At 45.9% G+C, this 21,765-nt stretch overlaps 1 long non-coding RNA gene across 1 annotated transcript in view; it reads right to left on the bottom strand.

Moving 5' to 3' along the window:
• LOC309647333 overlaps nt 1–21,765 on the bottom strand; it is a 320,722-nt gene that overhangs the window by 252,021 nt on the left and 46,936 nt on the right. The gene's annotated exons all lie outside the window — the stretch shown is intronic.

Here is a 21,765-nt window from a genome sequence, read left to right as displayed (position 1 = left end):
TTTCTTTATAATGGGTGTGTTCCTTATCTTATCCTAGTGTCTAAACTCTTCTCCATGGCTGGACCCCCAAATAATATTCCTTTACGTGCTAAGGGGTATCTAGTGAGTGGGATACGTTTAATAACTACCCTAACCCTAACGCGTACCCTAACCCTAACCACTACCCTAACCCTAACACGTACCCTAATCCTATCCCGTACACTAAACCGAGCCCTATCCCTAACACTAACCCTAACCCTAACCCTAACCCATACCCTACGCTGTACCCGAAGCCCTCCCCGAACCCGTACCCTAAGCCGTACCCTAAGCCTAACCCTAAGCCTAACCCTAACCCTAGGCTACCCTTGACTGCTTCTGCCTCCCATAGATTTCCTATGCACTAGTGTTTTAAGGAACAGCTTAAAAAGAGAATCCTAATGTGATTTCTTTATAATGGGTGTGTTCCTTATCTTATCCTAGTGTCTAAACTCTTCTCCATGGCTGGACCCCCAAATAATATTCCTTTACGTGCTAAGGGGTATCTAGAGAGTGGGATAGGTTTAATCACTACCCTAACCCTAACGCGTACCCTAACCCTAACCCCTACCCTAACCCTAACACGTACCCTAATCCTAACCTGTACCCTACACCGAGCCCTAACCCTAACACTAACCCTAACCCTAACTCTAACGCATACCCTACACCGTGCCCGAACCTCTCCCCGAACCCATAACCTAAGCCGTACCCTAACCCTAACCCTAAGCCTAAACCTAACCCTAGGCTACCCTTGCCTGCTTCTGCCTCCAATAGATTTCCTAAGCACTAGTGTTTTAAGGAACAGCTTAAAAAGAGAATCCTAATGTGATTTCTTTATAATGGGTGTGTTCCTTATCTTTTCCTAGTGTCTAAACTCTTCTCCATGGCTGGACACCCAAATAATATTCCTTTACGTTCTAAGGGGTATCTAGAGAGTGGAATAGGTTTAATAAGTACCCTAACCCTAACGCGTACCCTAACCCTAACCCCTACCCTAACCCTAACACGTACCCTAATCCTAACCCGTACCCTAAACCGAGCCCTAACCCTAACACTAACCCTAACCCTAACCCTAACCCATACCCTACGCCGTAACCGAAGCCCTCCCCGAACCCGTACCCTAAGCCTAACCCTAAGCCTAACCCTAACCCTAGGCTACCCTTGACAGCTTCTGCCTCCAATAGATTTCCTAAGCACTAGTGTTTTAAGGAACAGCTTAAAAAGAGAATCCTAATGTGATTTCTTTATAAAGGGTGTGTTCCTTATCTTATCCTAGTGTCTAAACTCTTCTCCATGGCTGGACCCCCAAATAATATTCATTTACGTTCTAAGGGGTATCTAGAGAGTGGAATAGGTTTAATAAGTACCCTAACCCTAACGCGTACCGTAACCCTAACCCCTACCCTAACCCTAACACGTACTCTAATCCTAACCCTTACCCTAAACCGAGACCTAACCCTAACACTAACCCTAACCCTAACCCTAACCCATATCCTACGCCGTACCCGAAGCCCTCCCCGAACCCGTACCCTAAGCCTAACCCTAAGCCTAACCCTAACCCTAGGCTACCCTTGACTGCTTCTGCCTCCAATAGATTTCCTAAGCACTAGTGTTTTAAGGAACAGCTTAAAAAGAGAATCCTAATGTGATTTCTTTATAATGGGTGTGTTCCTTATCTTATCCTAGTGTCTAAATTCTTCTCCATGGCTGGACCCCCAAATAATATTCATTTACGTGCTAAGGAGTATCTAGAGAGTGAGATAGGTTTCATAACTACCCTAAACCAAATGCGTATTCTAACCCTAACACCTACCCTAACACTAACAAGTACCCTAATCCTAACCCGTACCCTAAACGGAGCCCTAACCCTAACACTAACCCAAACCCTAAACCTAACCCATACCCTACGCCGTACCCAAAAACCTCCCCGAACCCATACCATAAGCCGTACCCTAAGCCTATCCCCAAGCCTCACCTTAACCTTAGGCTACCCTTGACTGCTTCTGCCTCCAATAGATTTCCTAAGCACTAGTGTTTTAAGGAACAGCTTAAAAAGAGAATCCTAATGTGATTTCTTTATAATGGGTGTGTTCCTTATCTTATCCTAGTGTCTAAACTCTTCTCCATGGCTGGACCCCCAAATAATATTCCTTTACGTGCTAAGGGGTATCTAGAGAGTGGGATAGGTTTAATAACTAACCTAACCCTAAAGCGTACCCTAACCCTAACCCCTACCCTAACACTAACACGTACCCTAATCCTAACCCCTACCCTAAACGGAGCCCTAACCCTAACACTAACCCTAACCCTAACCCTAACCCATACCATACGCCGTACCCGAAGCCCTCCCCGAAGCCTTACCCTAAGCCGTACCCTAAGCCTAAACCTAAGCCTAACCCTAACCCTAGGCTACCCTTGAATGCTTCTGCCTCCAATAGATTTCCTAAGCACTAGTGTTTTAAGGAGCAGCTTAAAAAGAGAATCCTAATGTGATTTCTTTATAATGGGTGTGTTCCTTATCTTATCCTAGTGTCTAAACTCTTCTCCATGGCTGGACCCCCAAAAAATATTCCTTTACGTGCTAAGGGGTATCTAGAGAGTGGGATAGGTTTAATAACTAACCTAACCCTAACGCGTACCCTAACCCTAACACCTACCCTATCCCTAACACGTACACTAATCCTAACCCGTAACCTAAACCGAGCCCTGACCCTATCACTAACCCTAACCCTAAACCTAAGCCGTACCCTACGCCGTACCCGAAGCCCTCCCCGAACCCGTACCCTAAGCCGTACCCTAAGCCTAACCCGAACCCTAACCCTAACCCTAGGCTACCCTTGACTGCTTCTGCCTCCAATAGATTTCCTAAGCACTAGTGTTTTAAGGAACAGCTTTAAAAGAGAATCCTAATGTGATTTCTTTATAATGGGTGTGTTCCTTATCTTATCCTAGTGTCTAAACTCTTCTCCATGGCTGGACCCCCAAATAATATTCCTTTACATGCTAAGGGGTATCTAGAGAGTGGGATAGGTTTAATAACTACCCTAACCCTAACGCGTACCCTAACCCTAACCCCTACCCTAACCTTAACACGTACCCTAATCCTAACCCGTACCCTAAACCGAGCCCTAACCCTAACACTAACCCTAACCCTACCCCTAACCCATACCCTACGCCGTACCCGAAGCCCTCCCCGAAGCCATACCCTAAGCCGTACCCTACGCCTAAACCTAAGCCTAAACCTAACCATAGGCTACCCTTGAATGCTTCTGCCTCCAATAGATTTCCTAAGCACTAGTGTTTTAAGGAGCAGCTTAAAAAGAGAATCCTAATTTGATTTCTTTATAATGGGTGTGTTCCTTATCTTATCCTAGTGTCTAAACTCTTCTCCATGGCTGGACCCCCAAATAATATTCCTTTACATGCTAAGGGTTATCTAGAGAGTGGGATAGGTTTAATAACTACCCTAACCCTAACGCGTACCCTAACCCTAACCCCTACCCTAACCCTAACACGTACCCTAATCCTAACCTGTACCCTAAACCGAGACCTAACCCTAACACTAACCCTAACCCTAACCCATACCCTACGCCGTACCCGAAGCCCTCCCCGAACCCGTACCCTAAGCCGTACCCTAAGCCTAACCCTAACCCTAGGCTACCCTTGACTGCTTCTGCCTCCAATAGATTTCCTAGGCACTAGTGTTTTAAGGAACTGCTTAAAAAGAGAATCCTAATGTGATTTCTTTATAATATGTGTGTTCCTTATCTTCTCCGAGTGTCTAAATTCTTCTCCATGGCTGGACCCCCAAATAATATTCCTTTTCGTGCTAAGGGGTATCTAGAGAGTGGGATACGTTTAATAACTACCCTAACCCTAACGCGTACCCTAACCCTAACCCCTACCCTAACACTAACACGTACCCTAATCCTAACCCTTACCCTAAACCGAGCCCTAACCCTAACACTAACCCTAAACCTAACCCTAACCCATGCCCTACGCCGTACCCGAAGCCCTCCCCGAACCCGTACCCTAAGCCGTACCCTAACCCTAACCATAAGCCTAACTCTAACCCTAGGCTACCCTTGACTGCTTCTGCCTCCAATAGATTTCCTAAGCACTACTGTTTTAAGGAACAGCTTAAAATGAGAATCCTAATGAGATTTCTTTATAATGGGTGTGTTCCTTATCTTATCCTAGTGTCTAAACTCTTCTCCATGGCTAGACCCCCAATTAATATTCCTTTACGTGCTAAGGGGTATCTAGAGAGTGGGTTAGGCTTAATAACTACCCTAACCCTAACGCGTACCCTAACATTAACCCCTCCCCTAACTCTAACAGGTACCCTAATCCTAACCCGTACCCTAAACTGAGCCCTAACCCAAACACTAACCCTAACCCTAATCCTAACCCATATCCTACGCCTTATTCGAACCCAACACCGAACCCGTACCCTAAGCCGTACCCTAACCCTAACCATAAGCCTAACCCTAACCCTAGGCTACCCTTGACTGCTTCTGCCTCCAATAGATTTCCAAAGCAGTAGTGTTTTAAGGAACAGCTTAAAAAGAGAATCCTAATGTGATTTCTTTATAATGGGTGTGTTCCTTCTCTTATCCTAGTGTCTAAACTCTTCTCCATGTCCGGACCCCCAAATAATATTCCTTTACGTGCTAAGGGGTATCTAGAGAGTGGGATAGGTTTAATAAATACCCTAACCCTAACGCGTACCCTAACCCTAACCCCTACCCTATCCCTAACACGTACCCTAATCCTAACCCGTACCCTAAACCGAGCCCTAACCCTATCACTAACCCTAACCCTAACCCTAAGCCATACCCTACGCCGTACCCGAAGCCCTCCCCGAACCCGTACCCTAAGCCGTACCCTAAGCCTAACCCTAACCCTAGGCTACGCTTGACTGCTTCTGCCTCCCATAGATTTCCTATGCACTAGTGTTTTAAGGAACAGCTTAAAAAGAGAATCCTAATGTGATTTCTTTATACTGGGTGTGTTCCTTATCTTATCCTAGTGTCTAAACGCTTCTCCATGGCTGGACCCCCAAATAATATTCCTTTACGTGCTAAGGGGTATCTAGAGAGTGGGATAGGTTTAATAACTAACCTAACCCTAACGCGTACCCTAAACCTAACCCCTACCCTAACCGTAACACGTAACCTAATCCTAACCCGTACCCTAAACCGAGCCCTAACCCTAACACTAACCCTAACCCTAACCCTAACGCATACCCTATGCCGTGCCCGAACCTCTCCCCGAACCCATACCCTAAGCCGTACCCTAACCCTAACCCTAAGCCTAACCCTAACCCTAGGCTACCCTTGACAGCTTCTGCCTCCAATAGATTTCCTAAGCACTAGTGTTTTAAGGAACAGCTTAAAAAGAGAATCCTAATGTGATTTCTTTATAAAGGGTGTGTTCCTTATCTTATCCTAGTGTCTAAACTCTTCTCCATGGCTGGACCCCCAAATAATATTCATTTACGTTCTAAGGGGTATCTAGAGAGTGGAATAGGTTTAATAAGTACCCTAACCCTAACGCGTACCGTAACCCTAACCCCTACCCTAACCCTAACACGTACTCTAATCCTAACCCTTACCCTAAACCGAGCCCTAACCCTAACACTAACCCTAACCCTAACCCATATCCTACGCCGTACCCGAAGCCCTCCCCGAACCCGTACCCTAAGCCTAACCCTAAGCCTAACCCTAACCCTAGGCTACCCTTGACTGCTTCTGCCTCCAATAGATTTCCTAAGCACTAGTGTTTTAATGAACAGCTTAAAAAGAGAATCCTAATGTGATTTCTTTATAATGGGTGTGTTCCTTATCTTATCCTAGTGTCTAAATTCTTCTCCATGGCTGGACCCCCAAATAATATTCATTTACGTGCTAAGGAGTATCTAGAGAGTGGGATAGGTTTCATAACTACCCTAAACCAAATGCGTATCCTAACCCTAACACCTACCCTAACCCTAACAAGTACCCTAATCCTAACCCGTACCCTAAACGGAGCCCTAACCCTAACACTAACCCAAACCCTAAACCTAACCCATACCCTACGCCGTACCCAAAAACCTCCCCGAACCCATACCATAAGCCGTACCCTAAGCCTATCCCCAAGCCTCACCCTAACCTTAGGCTACCCTTGACTGCTTCTGCCTCCAATAGATTTCCTAAGCACTAGTGTTTTAAGGAACAGCTTAAAAAGAGAATCCTAATGTGATTTCTTTATAATGGGTGTGTTCCTTATCTTATCCTAGTGTCTAAACTCTTCTCCATGGCTGGACCCCCAAATAATATTCCTTTACGTGCTAAGGGGTATCTAGAGAGTGGGATAGGTTTAATAACTAACCTAACCCTAAAGCGTACCCTAACCCTAACCCCTACCCTAACACTAACACGTACCCTAATCCTAACCCGTACCCTAAACGGAGCCCTAACCCTAACACTAACCCTAACCCTAACCCTAACCCATACCATACGCCGTACCCGAAGCCCTCCCCGAAGCCTTACCCTAAGCCGTACCCTAAGCCTAAACCTAAGCCTAACCCTAACCCTAGGCTACCCTTGAATGCTTCTGCCTCCAATAGATTTCCTAAGCACTAGTGTTTTAAGGAGCAGCTTAAAAAGAGAATCCTAATGTGATTTCTTTATAATGGGTGTGTTCCTTATCTTATCCTAGTGTCTAAACTCTTCTCCATGGCTGGACCCCCAAAAAATATTCCTTTACGTGCTAAGGGGTATCTAGAGAGTGGGATAGGTTTAATAACTACCCTAACCCTAACGCGTACCCTAACCCTAACACCTACCCTATCCCTAACACGTACACTAATCCTAACCCGTAACCTAAACCGGGCCCTAACCCTATCACTAACCCTAACCCTAACCCTAAGCCGTACCCTACGCCGTACCCGAAGCCCTCCCCGAACCCGTACCCTAAGCCGTACCCTAAGCCTAACCCGAAGCCTAACCCTAACCCTAGGCTACCCTTGACTGCTTCTGCCTCCAATAGATTTCCTAAGCACTAGTGTTTTAAGGAACAGCTTAAAAAGAGAATCCTAATGTGATTTCTTTATAATGGGTGTGTTCCTTATCTTATCCTAGTGTCTAAACTCTTCTCCATGGCTGGACCCCCAAATAATATTCCTTTACATGCTAAGGGGTATCTAGAGAGTGGGATAGGTTTAATAACTACCCTAACCCTAACGCGTACCCTAACCCTAACCCCTACCCTAACCTTAACACGTACCCTAATCCTAACCCGTACCCTAAACCGAGCCCTAACCCTAACACTAACCCTAACCCTACCCCTAACCCATACCCTACGCCGTACCCGAAGCCCTCCCCGAAGCCATACCCTAAGCCGTACCCTACGCCTAAACCTAAGCCTAAACCTAACCATAGGCTACCCTTGAATGCTTCTGCCTCCAATAGATTTCCTAAGCACTAGTGTTTTAAGGAGCAGCTTAAAAAGAGAATCCTAATTTGATTTCTTTATAATGGGTGTGTTCCTTATCTTATCCTAGTGTCTAAACTCTTCTCCATGGCTGGACCCCCAAATAATATTCCTTTACATGCTAAGGGGTATCTAGAGAGTGGGATAGGTTTAATAACTACCCTAACCCTAACGCGTACCCTAACCCTAACCCCTACCCTAACCCTAACACGTACCCTAATCCTAACCTGTACCCTAAACCGAGACCTAACCCTAACACTAACCCTAACCCTAACCCATACCCTACGCCGTACCCGAAGCCCTCCCCGAACCCGTACCCTAAGCCGTACCCTAAGCCTAACCCTAACCCTAGGCTACCCTTGACTGCTTCTGCCTCCAATAGATTTCCTAGGCACTAGTGTTTTAAGGAACAGCTTAAAAAGAGAATCCTAATGTGATTTCTTTATAATATGTGTGTTCCTTATATTCTCCGAGTGTCTAAACTCTTCTCCATGGCTGGACCCCCAAATAATATTCCTTTTCGTGCTAAGGGGTATCTAGAGAGTGGGATACGTTTAATAACTACCCTAACCCTAACGCGTACCCTAACCCTAACCCCTACCCTAACACTAACACGTACCCTAATCCTAACCCTTACCCTAAACCGAGCCCTAACCCTAACACTAACCCTAAACCTAACCCTAACCCATGCCCTACGCCGTACCCGAAGCCCTCCCCGAACCCGTACCCTAAGCCGTACCCTAACCCTAACCATAAGCCTAACTCTAACCCTAGGCTACCCTTGACTGCTTCTGCCTCCAATAGATTTCCTAAGCACTAGTGTTTTAAGGAACAGCTTAAAATGAGAATCCTAATGAGATTTCTTTATAATGGGTGTGTTCCTTATCTTATCCTAGTGTCTAAACTCTTCTCCATGGCTAGACCCCCAATTAATATTCCTTTACGTGCTAAGGGGTATCTAGAGAGTGGGTTAGGCTTAATAACTACCCTAACCCTAACGCGTACCCTAACATTAACCCCTCCCCTAACCCTAACAGGTACCCTAATCCTAACCCGTACCCTAAACTGAGCCCTAACCCAAACACTAACCCTAACCCTAATCCTAACCCATATCCTACGCCTTATTCGAACCCAACACCGAACCCGTACCCTAAGCCGTACCCTAACCCTAACCATAAGCCTAACCCTAACCCTAGGCTACCCTTGACTGCTTCTGCCTCCAATAGATTTCCAAAGCAGTAGTGTTTTAAGGAACAGCTTAAAAAGAGAATCCTAATGTGATTTCTTTATAATGGGTGTGTTCCTTATCTTATCCTAGTGTCTAAACTCTTCTCCATGGCCGGACCCCCAAATAATATTCCTTTACGTGCTAAGGGGTATCTAGAGAGTGGGATAGGTTTAATAAATACCCTAACCCTAACGCGTACCCTAACCCTAACCCCTACCCTATCCCTAACACGTACCCTAATCCTAACCCGTACCCTAAACCGAGCCCTAACCCTATCACTAACCCTAACCCTAACCCTAAGCCATACCCTACGCCGTACCCGAAGCCCTCCCCGAACCCGTACCCTAAGCCGTACCCTAAGCCTAACCCTAACCCTAGGCTACGCTTGACTGCTTCTGCCTCCCATAGATTTCCTATGCACTAGTGTTTTAAGGAACAGCTTAAAAAGAGAATCCTAATGTGATTTCTTTATAATGGGTGTGTTCCTTATCTTATCCTAGTGTCTAAACGCTTCTCCATGGCTGGACCCCCAAATAATATTCCTTTACGTGCTAAGGGGTATCTAGAGAGTGGGATAGGTTTAATAACTAACCTAACCCTAACGCGTACCCTAAACCTAACCCCTACCCTAACCGTAACACGTAACCTAATCCTAACCCGTACCCTAAACCGAGCCCTAACCCTAACACTAACCCTAACCCTAACCCTAACGCATACCCTATGCCGTGCCCGAACCTCTCCCCGAACCCATACCCTAAGCCGTACCCTAACCCTAACCCTAAGCCTAACCCTAACCCTAGGCTACCCTTGCCTGCTTCTGCCTAAAATAGATTTCCTAAGCACTAGTGTTTTAAGGAACAGCTTAATAAGAGAATCCTAATGTGATTTCTTTATAATGGGTGTGTTCCTTATCTTTTCCTAGTGTCTAAACTCTTCTCCATGGCTGGACCCCCAAATAATATTCCTTTACGTTCTATGGGGTATCTAGACAGTGGGATAGGTTTAATAACTAACCTAAACTTAAAGCGTACCCTAACCCTAACCCCTACCCTAACACTAACACGTACCCTAATCCTAACCCGTACCCTAAAAGGAGCCCTAACCCTAACACTAACCCTAACCCTAACCCTAACCCATACCATACGCCGTACCCGAAGCCCTCCCCGAAGCCATACCCTAAGCCGTACCCTAAGCCTAAACCTAAGCCTAACCCTAACCCTAGGCTACCCTTGAATGCTTCTGCCTCCAATAGATTTCCTAAGCACTAGTGTTTTAAGGAGCAGCTTAAAAAGAGAATCCTAATGTGATTTCTTTATAATGGGTGTGTTCCTTATTTTATCCTAGTGTCTAAACTCTTCTCCATGGCTGGACCCCCAAATAATATTCCTTTACGTGCTAAGGGGTATCTAGAGAGTGGGATAGGTTTAATAACTACCCTAACCCTAACGCGTACCCTAACCCTAACACCTACCCTATCCCTAACACGTACACTAATCCTAACCCGTACCCTAAACCGAGCCCTAACCCTATCACTAACCCTAACCCTAACCCTAAGCCGTACCCTACGCCGTACCCGAAGCCCTCCCCGAACCCGTACCCTAAGCCGTACCCTAAGCCTAACCCGAAGCCTAACCCTAACTCTAGGCTACCCTTGACTGCTTCTGCCTCCAATAGATTTCGTAAGCACTAGTGTTTTAAGGAACAGCTTAAAAAGAGAATCCTAATGTGATATCTTTATAATGTGTGTGTTCCTTATATTATCTTAGTGTCTAAACTCTTCTCCATGGCTGGACCCCCAAATAATATTCCTTTACGTGCTAAGGGGTATCTAGAGAGAGGGATAGGTTTAATAACTACCCTAACCCTAACGCGTACCCTAACCCTAACCCTTACCCTAACCCTAACACGTACCCTAATCCTAAACCGTACCCTAAACCGAGCCCTAACCCTAACACTAACCCTAACACTAACCCTAAGCCATACCCTATGCCGTACCAGAAACCCTCCCCGAACCCGTACCCTAAGCCGTACCCTAAGCCTAACCCCAAGACTAACCCTAAGCCTAGGCTACCCTTGACTGCTTCTGCCTCCAATATTTTTCCTAAGCACTAGTGTTTTAAGGAACAGCTTAAAAAGAGAATCCTAATGTGATTTCTTTATAATGGGTGTGTTCCCTATCTTATCCTACTGTCTAAACTCTTCTCCATGGCTGGACCCCCAAATAATATTCCTTTACGTGCTAAGGGGTATCTAGAGAGTGGGATAGGTTTAATAACTACCCTAACCGTAACGCGTACCCTAACCCTAACCCCTACCCTATCCCTAACACGTACCCTAATCCTAACCCGTACCCTAAACCGAGCCCTAACCCTATCACTAACCCTAACCCTAACCCTAAGCCATACCCTACGCCGTACCCGAAGCCCTCCCCGAACCCGAACCCTAAGCCGTACCCTAAGCCTAATCCTAAGCCTAACCCTAAACCTAGGCTACCCTTGACTGCTTCTGCCTCCAATAGATTTCTTAAGCACTAGTGTTTTAAGGAACAGCTTAAAAAGAGAATCCTAATGTGATTTCTTTATAATGGGTGTGTTCCTTATCTTATCCGAGTGTCTAAACTCTTCTCCATGGCTGGACCCCCAAATAATATTCCTTTACGTGCTAAGGGTTATCTAGAGAGTGGGATAGGTTTAATAACTACCCTAACCCTAACGCGTACCCTAACCCTAACCCCTACCCTAACACTAACACGTACCCTAATCCTAACCCTTACCCTAAACCGAGCCCTAACCCTAACACTAACCCTAAACCTAACCGAAACCCATGGCCTACGCCGTACCCGAAGCCCTCCCCGAACCCGTACCCTAAGCCGTGCCCTATGCCTAACCCTAAGCCTAACCCTAACCCTAGGCTACCCTTGACTGCTTCTGCCTCCAATAGATTTCCTAAGCACTAGTGTTTTAAGGAACAGTTTAAAAAGAGAATCCTAATGTGATTTCTTTATAATGGGTGTGTTCCTTATCTTATCCTAGTGTCTAAACTCTTCTCCATGGCTGGACCCCCAAATAATATTCCTTTACGTGCTAAGGGGTATCTAGAGAGTGGGATAGGTTTAATAACTACCCTAACCCTAACGCGTACCCTAACCCTAACCACTACCCTAACCCTAACACGTACCCTAATCCTATCCCGTACACTAAACCGAGCCCTAACCCTAACACTAACCCTAACCCTAACCCTAACCCATACCCTACGCTGTACCCGAAGCCCTCCCCGAACCCGTACCGTAAGCCGTACCCTAAGCCTAACCCTAAGCCTAACCCTAACCCTAGGCTACCCTTGACTGCTTCTGCCTCCCATAGATTTCCTATGCACTAGTGTTTTAAGGAACAGCTTAAAAAGAGAATCCTAATGTGATTTCTTTATAATGGGTGTGTTCCTTATCTTATCCTAGTGTCTAAACTCTTCTCCATGGCTGGACCCCCAAATAATATTCCTTTACGTGCTATGGGGTATCTAGAGAGTGGGATAGGTTTAATAACTACCCTAACCCTAACACGTACCCTAACCCTAACCCCTACCCTAACCCTAACACGTACCCTAATCCTAAACAGTACCCTAAACCGAGCCCTAACCCTAACACGAACCCTAACCCTAACCCTAACCCATACCCTACGCCGTACCCGAAGCCCTCCCTGAACCCGTACACTAAGCCGTACCCTAAGTCTAACCCTAAGCCTAACCCTAACCCTAGGCTACCCTTGACTGCTTCTGCCTCCAATAGATTTCCTAAGCACTAGTGTTTTAAGGAACAGCTTAAAAAAAGAATCCTAATGTGATTTCTTTATAATCTGTGTGTTCGTTATACTATCTTAGTGTCTAAACTCTTCTCCATGGCTGGACCCCCAAATAATATTCCTTTACGTGCTAAGGGGTATCTAGAGAGTGGGATAAGTTTAATAACTACCCTAACCCTAACGCGTACCCTAACCCTAACCCCTACCCTAACACTAACACGTACCCTAATCCTAACCCGTACCTTAAACCGAGCCCTAACCCTAACACTAACCCTAACCCTAACCCATACCTTACGCCGTACCCGAAGCCCTCCCCGAACCCGTACCCTAAGCCGTACCCTAAGCCGTACCCTAAGCCTAAACTTAACCCTAGGCTACCCTTGACTGCTTCTGCCTCCAATAGATTTCCTAAGCACTAGTATTTTAACGAACAGCTTAAAAAGAGAATCCTAATGTGATTTCTTTATAATGGGTGTGTTCCTTATCTTATCCTAGTGTGTAAACGCTTCTCCATGGCTGGACCCCCAAATAATATTCCTTTACGTGCTAAGGGGTATCTAGAGAGTGGGATAGGTTTAATAACTACCCTAACCCTAACGCGTACCCTAAACCTAACCCCTACCCTAACCCTAACACGTAACCTAATCCTAACCCGTACCCTAAACCGAGCCCTAACCCTAAAACTAACCCTAACCCTAACCCTAACGCATATCCTATGTCGTGCCCGAACCTCTCCCCGAACCCATACCCTAATCCGTACCCTAACCCTAACCCTAAGCCTAACCCTAACCCTAGGCTACCCTTGCCTGCTTCTGCCTAAAATAGATTTCCTAAGCACTAGTGTTTTAAGGAACAGCTTAAAAAGAGCATCCTAATGTGATTTCTTTATAATGGGTGTGTTCCTTATCTTATCCTAGTGTCTAAACTCTTCTCCATGGCTGGACCCCCAAATAATATTCCTTTACGTGCTAAGGGGTATCTAGAGAGTGGGATAGGTTTAATCACTACCCTAACCCTAACGCGTACCCTAACCCTAACCCCTACCCTAACCCTAACACGTACCCTAATCCTAACCTGTACCCTACACCGAGCCCTAACCCTAACACTAACCCTAACCCTAACCCTAACGCATACCCTACACCGTGCCCGAACCTCTCCCCGAACCCATAACCTAAGCCGTACCCTAACCCTAACCCTAAGCCTAAACCTAACCCTAGGCTACCCTTGCCTGCTTCTGCCTCCAATAGATTTCCTAAGCACTAGTGTTTTAAGGAACAGCTTAAAAAGAGAATCCTAATGTGATTTCTTTATAATGGGTGTGTTCCTTATCTTTTCCTAGTGTCTAAACTCTTCTCCATGCCTGGACCCCCAAATAATATTCCTTTACGTTCTAAGGGGTATCTAGAGAGTGGAATAGGTTTAATAAGTACCCTAACCCTAACGCGTACCCTACCCCTAACCCCTACCCTAACCCTAACACGTACCCTAATCCTAACCCGTACCCTGAACCGAGCGCTAACCCTAACACTAACCCTAACCCTAACCCTAACGCATACCCTACGCCGTACCCGAAGCCCTCCCCGAACCCGTACCCTAAGCCTAACCCTAAGCCTAACCCTAACCCTAGGCTACCCTTGACTGCTTCTGCCTCCAATAGATTTCCTAAGCACTAGTGTTTTAAGGAACAGCTTAAAAAGAGAATCCTAATGTGATTTCTTTATAATGGGTGTGTTCCTAATCTTATCCTAGTGTCTAAACTCTTCTCCATGGCTGGACCCCCAAATAATATTCATTTACGTTCTAAGGGGTATCTAGAGAGTGGAATAGGTTTAATAAGTACCCTAACCCTAACGCGTACCGTAACCCTAACCTCTACCCTAACCCTAACAAGTACCCTAATCTTAACCCGTACCCTAAACGGAGCCCTAACCCTAACACTAACCCAAACCCTAAACCTAACCCATACCCTACGCCGTACGCAAAAACCTCCCCGAACCCATACCATAAGCCGTACCCTAAGCCTAACCCGAAGCCTAACCCTAACCCTAGGCTACCCTTGACTGCTTCTGCCTCCAATAGATTTCCTAAGCACTAGTGTTTTAAGGAACAGCTTAAAAAGAGAATCCTAATGTGATTTCTTTATAATGGGTGTGTTCCTTATCTTATCCTAGTGTCTAAACTCTTCTCCATGGCTGGACCCCCAAATAATATTCCTTTACATGCTAAGGGGTATCTAGAGAGTGGGATAGGTTTAATCACTACCCTAACCCTAACGCGTACCCTAACCCTAACCCCTACCCTAACCTTAACACGTACCCTAATCCTAACCCGTACCCTAAACCGAGCCCTAACCCTAACACTAACCCTAACCCTACCCCTAACCCATACCCTACGCCGTACCCGAAGCCCTCCCCGAAGCCATACCCTAAGCCGAACCCTACGCCTAAACCTAAGCCTAAACCTAACCATAGGCTACCCTTGAATGCTTCTGCCTCCAATAGATTTCCTAAGCACTAGTGTTTTAAGGAGCAGCTTAAAAAGAGAATCCTAATTTGATTTCTTTGTAATGGGTGTGTTCCTTATCTTATCCTAGTGTCTAAACTCTTCTCCATGGCTGGACCCCCAAATAATATTCCTTTACATGCTAAGGGGTATCTAGAGAGTGGGATAGGTTTAATAACTACCCTAACCCTAACGCGTACCCTAACCCTAACGCCTACCCTAACCCTAACACGTACCCTAATCCTAACCTGTACCCTAAACCGAGACCTAACCCTAACACTAACCCTAACCCTAACCCATACCCTACGCCGTACCCGAAGCCCTCCCCGAACCCGTACCCTAAGCCGTACCCTAAGCCTAACCCTAACCCTAGGCTACCCTTGACTGCTTCTGCCTCCAATAGATTTCCTAGGCACTAGTGTTTTAAGGAACAGCTTAAAAAGAGAATCCTAATGTGATTTCTTTATAATGGGTGTTTTCCTTATCTTATCCTAGTGTCTAAACTCTTCTCCATGGCTGGACCCCCAAATAATATTCCTTTATGTGCTATGGGGTATCTAGAGAGTGGGATAGGTTTAATAACTACCCTAACCCTAACACGTACCCTAACCCTAACCCCTACCCTAACCCTAACACGTACCCTAATCCTAAACAGTACCCTAAACCGAGCCCTAACCCTAACACGAACCCTAACCCTAACCATAACCCATACCCTACGCCGTACCCGAAGCCCTCCCCGAACCCGTACCCTAAGCCGTACCCTAAGCCGTACCCTAAGACTAAACTTAACCCTAGGCTACCCTTGACTGCTTCTGCCTCCAATAGATTTCCTAAGCACTAGTGTTTTAAGGAACAGCTGAAAAAGAGAATCCTAATGTGATTTCTTTATAATGGGTGTGTTCCTTATCTTATCCTAGTGTCTAAACGCTTCTCCATGGCTGGACCCCCAAATAATATTCCTTTACGTGCTAAGGGGTATCTAGAGAGTGGGATAGGTTTAATAACTACCCTAACCCTAACGCGTACCCTAAACCTAACCCCTACCCTAACCCTAAAACGTAACCTAATCCTAACCCGTACCCTAAACCGAGCCCTAACCCTAAAACTAACCCTAACCCTAACCCTAACGCATATCCTATGTCGTGCCCGAACCTGTCCCCGAACCCATACCCTAAGCCGTACCCTAACCCTAACCCTAAGCCTAACCCTAACCTTAGGCTACCCTTGCCTGCTTCTGCCTAAAATAGATTTCCTAAGCACTAGTGTTTTAAGGAACAGCTTAAAAAGAGAATCCTAATGTGATTTCTTTATAATGGGTGTGTTCCTTATCTTATCTTAGTGTCTAAACTCTTCTCCATGGCTGGACCCCCAAATAATATTCCTTTACGTGCTAAGGGGTATCTAGAGAGTGGGATAGGTTTAATCACTACCCTAACCCTAACGCGTACCCTAACCCGAACCCCTACCTTAACCCTAACACGTACCCTAATCCTAACCTGTACCCTACACCGAGCCCTAACCCTAACACTAACCCTAACCCTAACCCTAACGCATACCATACACCATGCCCGAACCTCTCCCCGAACCCATAACCTAAGCCGTACCCTAACCCTAACCCTAAGCCTAACCCTAACCCTAGGCTACCCTTGCCTGCTTCTGCCTCCAATAGATTTCCTAAGCACTAGTGTTTTAAGGAACAGCTTAAAAAGAGAATCCTAATGTGATTTCTTTATAATGGGTGTGTTCCTTATCTTTTCCTAGTGTCTAAACTCTTCTCCATGGCTGGACCCCCAAATAATATTCCTTTACGTTCTAAGGTGTATCTAGAGAGTGGAATAGGTTTAATAAGTACCCTAACCCTAATGCGTACCCTAACCCGAACCCCTACACTAACCCTAACACGTACCCTAATCCTAACCCGTACCCTAAACGGAGCCCTAACCCTAACACTAACCCTAACCCTAACCCTAACCCATACCATACGCCGTACCCGAAGCCCTCCCCGAAGCCTTACCCTAAGCCGTACCCTAAGCCTAAACCTAAGCCTAACCCTAACCCTAGGCTACCCTTCAATGCTTCTGCCTCCAATAGATTTCCTAAGCACTAGTGTTTTAAGGAGCAGCTTAAAAAGAGAATCCTAATGTGATTTCTTTATAATGGGTGTGTTCCTTATCTTATCCTAGTGTCTAAACTCTTCTCCATGGCTGGACCCCCAAATAATATTCCTTTACGTGCTAAGGGGTATCTAGAGAGTGGGATAGGTTTAATAACTACCCTAACCCTAACGCGTACCCTAACCCTAACACCTACCCTATCCCTAACACGTACACTAATCCTAACCCGTACCCTAAACCGAGCCCTAACCCTATCACTAACCCTAACCCTAACCCTAAGCCGTACCCTACGCCGTACCCGAAGCCCTCCCCGAACCCGTACCCTAAGCCGTACCCTAAGCCTAACCCTAACCCTAGGCTACCCTTGACTGCTTCTGCCTCCAATAGATTTCCTAGGCACTAGTGTTTTAAGGAACAGCTTAAAAAGAGAATCCTAATGTGATTTCTTTATAATATGTGTGTTCCTTATCTTCTCCGAGTGTCTAAACTCTTCTCCATGGCTGGACCCCCAAATAATATTCCTTTACGTGCTAAGGGGTATCTAGAGAGTGGGATAGGTTTAATAACTACCCTAAACCTAACGCGTACCCTAACCCTAACCCCTACCCTAACACTAACACGTACCCTAATCCTAACCCTTACCCTAAACCGAGCCCTAACCCTAACACTAACCCTAAACCTAACCCTAACCCATGCCCTACGCCGTACCCGAAGCCCTCCCCGAACCCGTACCCTAAGCCGTACCCTACGCCTAACCCTAAGCCTAACCCTAACCCTAGGCTACCCTTGAGTGCTTCTGCCTCCAATAGATTTCCTAAGCACTAGTGTTTTAAGGAACAGCTTAAAAAGAGAATCCTAATGTGATTTCTTTATAATGGGTGTGTTCCTTATCTTATCCTAGTGTCTAAACTCTTCCCCATGGCTGGACCCCCAAATAATATACCTTTACGTGCTAAGGGGTATCTAGAGAGTGGGATAGGTTTAATAACTACCCTAACCCTAACGCGTACCCTAACCCTAACCACTACCCTAACCCTAACACGTACCCTAATCCTATCCCGTACACTAAACCGAGCCCTAACCCTAACACTAACCCTAACCCTAACCCTAACCCATACCCTACGCTGTACCCGAAGCCCTCCCCGAACCCGTACCCTAAGCCGTACCCTAAGCCTAACCCTAAGCCTAACCCTAACCGTAGGCTACGCTTGACTGCTTCTGCCTCCCATAGATTTCCTATGCACTAGTGTTTTAAGGAACAGCTTAAAAAGAGAATCCTAATGTGATTTCTTTATAATGGGTTTGTTCCTTATCTTATCCTAGTGTCTAAACTCTTCTCCATGGCTTGACCCCCAAATAATATTCCTTTATGTGCTATGGGGTATCTAGAGAGTGGGATAGGTTTAATAACTACCCTAACCCTAACACGTACCCTAACCCTAACCCCTACCCTAACCCTAACACGTACCCTAATCCTAAACAGTACCCTAAACCGAGCCCTAACCCTAACACGAACCCTAACCCTAACCATAACCCATACCCTACGCCATACCCGAAGCCCTCCCTTAACCCGTACACTAAGCCGTACCCTAAGCCTAACCCTAAGCCTAACCCTAACCCTAGGCTACCCTTGACTGCTTCTGCCTCCAATAGATTTCCAAAGCACTAGTGTTTTAAGGAACAGCTTAAAAAGAGAATCCTAATGTGATTTCTTTATAATCTGTGTGTTCCTTATATTATCTTAGTGTCTAAACTCTTCTCCATGGCTGGACCCCCAAATAATATTCCTTTACGTGCTAAGGGGTATCTAGAGAGTGGGATAAGTTTAATAACTACCCTAACCCTAACGCGTACCCTAACCCTAACCCCTACCCTAACACTAACACGTACCCTAATCCTAACCCGTACCCTAAACCGAGCCCTAACCCTAACACTAACCCTAACCCTAACCCATACCTTACGCCGTACCCGAAGCCTTCCCCGAACCCGTACCCTAAGCCGTACCCTAAGCCGTACCCTAAGCCTAAACTTAACCCTAGGCTACCCTTGACTGCTTCTGCCTCCAATAGATTTCCTAAGCACTAGTGTTTTAAGGAACAGCTTAAAAAGAGAATCCTAATGTGATTTCTTTATAATGGGTGTGTTCCTTATCTTATCCTAGTGTCTAAACGCTTCTCCATGGCTGGACCCCCAAATAATATTCCTTTACGTGCTAAGGGGTATCTAGAGAGTGGGATAGGTTTAATAACTACCCTAACCCTAACGCGTACCCTAAACCTAACCCCTACCCTAACCCTAACACGTAACCTAATCCTAACCCGTACCCTAAACCGAGCCCTAACCCTAAAACTAACCCTAACCCTAACCCTAACGCATATCCTATGTCGTGCCCGAACCTGTCCCCGAACCCATACCCTAAGCCGTACCCTAACCCTAACCCTAAGCCTAACCCTAACCCTAGGCTACCCTTGCCTGCTTCTGCCTAAAATAGATTTCCTAAGCACTAGTGTTTTAAGGAACAGCTTAAAAAGAGAATCCTAATGTGATTTCTTTATAATGGGGGTGTTCCTTATCTTATCTTAGTGTCTAAACTCTTCTCCATGGCTGGACCCCCAAATAATATTCCTTTACGTGCTAAGGGGTATCTAGAGAGTGGGATAGGTTTAATCACTACCCTAACCCTAACGCGTACCCTAACCCGAACCCCTACCCTAACCCTAACACGTACCCTAATCCTAACCTGTACCCTACACCGAGCCCTAACCCTAACACTAACCCTAACCCTAACCCTAACGCATACCATACACCGTGCCCGAACCTCTCCCCGAACCCATAACCTAAGCCGTACCCTAACCCTAACCCTAAGCCTAACCCTAACCCTAGGCTACCCTTGCCTGCTTCTGCCTCCAATAGATTTCCTAAGCACTAGTGTTTTAAGGAACAGCTTAAAAAGAGAATCCTAATGTGATTTCTTTATAATGGGTGTGTTCCTTATCTTTTCCTAGTGTCTAAACTCTTCTCCATGGCTGGACCCCCAAATAATATTCCTTTACGTTCTAAGGTGTATCTAGAGAGTGGAATAGGTTTAATAAGTACCCTAACCCTAACGCGTACCCTAACCCGAACCCCTACCCTAACCCTCACACGTACCCTAATCCTAACCCGTACCCTAAACAGAGCCCTAACCTTAACACTAACCCTAACCCTAACCCTAACCCTAACCCATACCATACGCCGTACCCGAAGTCCTCCCCGAAGCCTTACCCTAAGCCGTACCCTAAGCCTAAACCTAAGCCTAACCCTAACCCTAGGCTACCCTTGAATGCTTCTGCCTCCAATAGATTTCCTAAGCACTAGTGTTTTAAGGAGCAGCTTAAAAAGAGAATCCTAATGTGATTTCTTTATAATGGGTGTGTTCCTTATCTTATCCTAGTGTCTAAACTCTTCTCCATGGCTGGACCCCCAAATAATATTCCTTTACGTGCTAAGGGGTATCTAGAGAGTGGGATAGGTTTAATAACTACCCTAACCCTAACGCGTACCCTAACCCTAACACCTACCCTATCCCTAACACGTACACTAATCCTAACCCGTACCCTAAACCGAGCCCTAACCCTATCACTAACCCTAACCCTAACCCTAAGCCGTACCCTACGCCGTACCCGAAGCCCTCCCCGAACCCGTACCCTAAGCCGTACCCTAAGCCTAAGCCGAAGCCTAACCCTAACCCTAGGCTACCCTTGACTGCTTCTGCCTCCAATAGATTTCCTAAGCACTAGTGTTTTAAGGAACAGCTTAAAAAGAGAATCCTAATTTGATTTCTTTATAATGGGTGTGTTCCTTATCTTATCCTAGTGTCTAAACTCTTCTCCATGGCTGGACCCCCAAATAATATTCCTTTACATGCTAAGGGGTATCTAGAGAGTGGGATAGGTTTAATAACTACCCTAACCCTAACGCGTACCCTAACCCTAACCACTACCCTAACCTTAACACGTACCCTAATCCTATCCCGTACACTAAACCTAGCCCTAAACCTAACACTAACCCTAACCCTAACCCTAACCCATACCCTACGCTGTACCCGAAGCCCTCCCCGAACCCGTACCCTAAGCCGTACCCTTAAGCCTAACCCTAAGCCTAAACCTAACCCTAGGCTACCCTTGACTGCTTATGCCTCCCATAGATTTCCTATGAACTAGTGTTTTAAGGAACAGCTTAAAAAGAGAATCCTAATGTGATTTCTTTATAATGGGTGTGTTCCTTATCTTATCCTAGTGTCTAAACTCTTCTCCATGGCTAGACCCCCTAATAATATTCCTTTACGTGCTATGGGGTATCTAGAGAGTGGGATAGGTTTAATAACTACCCTAACCCTAACACGTACCCTAACCCTAACCCCTACCCTAACCCTAACACGTACCCTAATCCTAAACAGTACCCTAAACCAAGCCCTAACCCTAACACTAACCCTAACCCTAACCCAACCTATACCCTACGCCGTACCCGAAGCCCTCCCTGAACCCGTACCCTAAGCCGTACCCTAAGCCTAACCCTAAGCCTAACCCTAAACCTAGGCTACCCTTGACTGCTTCTGCCTCCAATAGATTTCCTAAGCACTAGTGTTTTAAGG

The sequence above is a fragment of the Balaenoptera physalus genome (genome assembly GCF_965194825.1).
Source record: "Balaenoptera physalus genome assembly, chromosome: 18".
NCBI lineage: Eukaryota > Metazoa > Chordata > Mammalia > Artiodactyla > Balaenopteridae > Balaenoptera > Balaenoptera physalus.
Note: the sequence above shows the minus strand (reverse complement) of the source record. Positions and strands in the feature narration are given on the sequence as shown.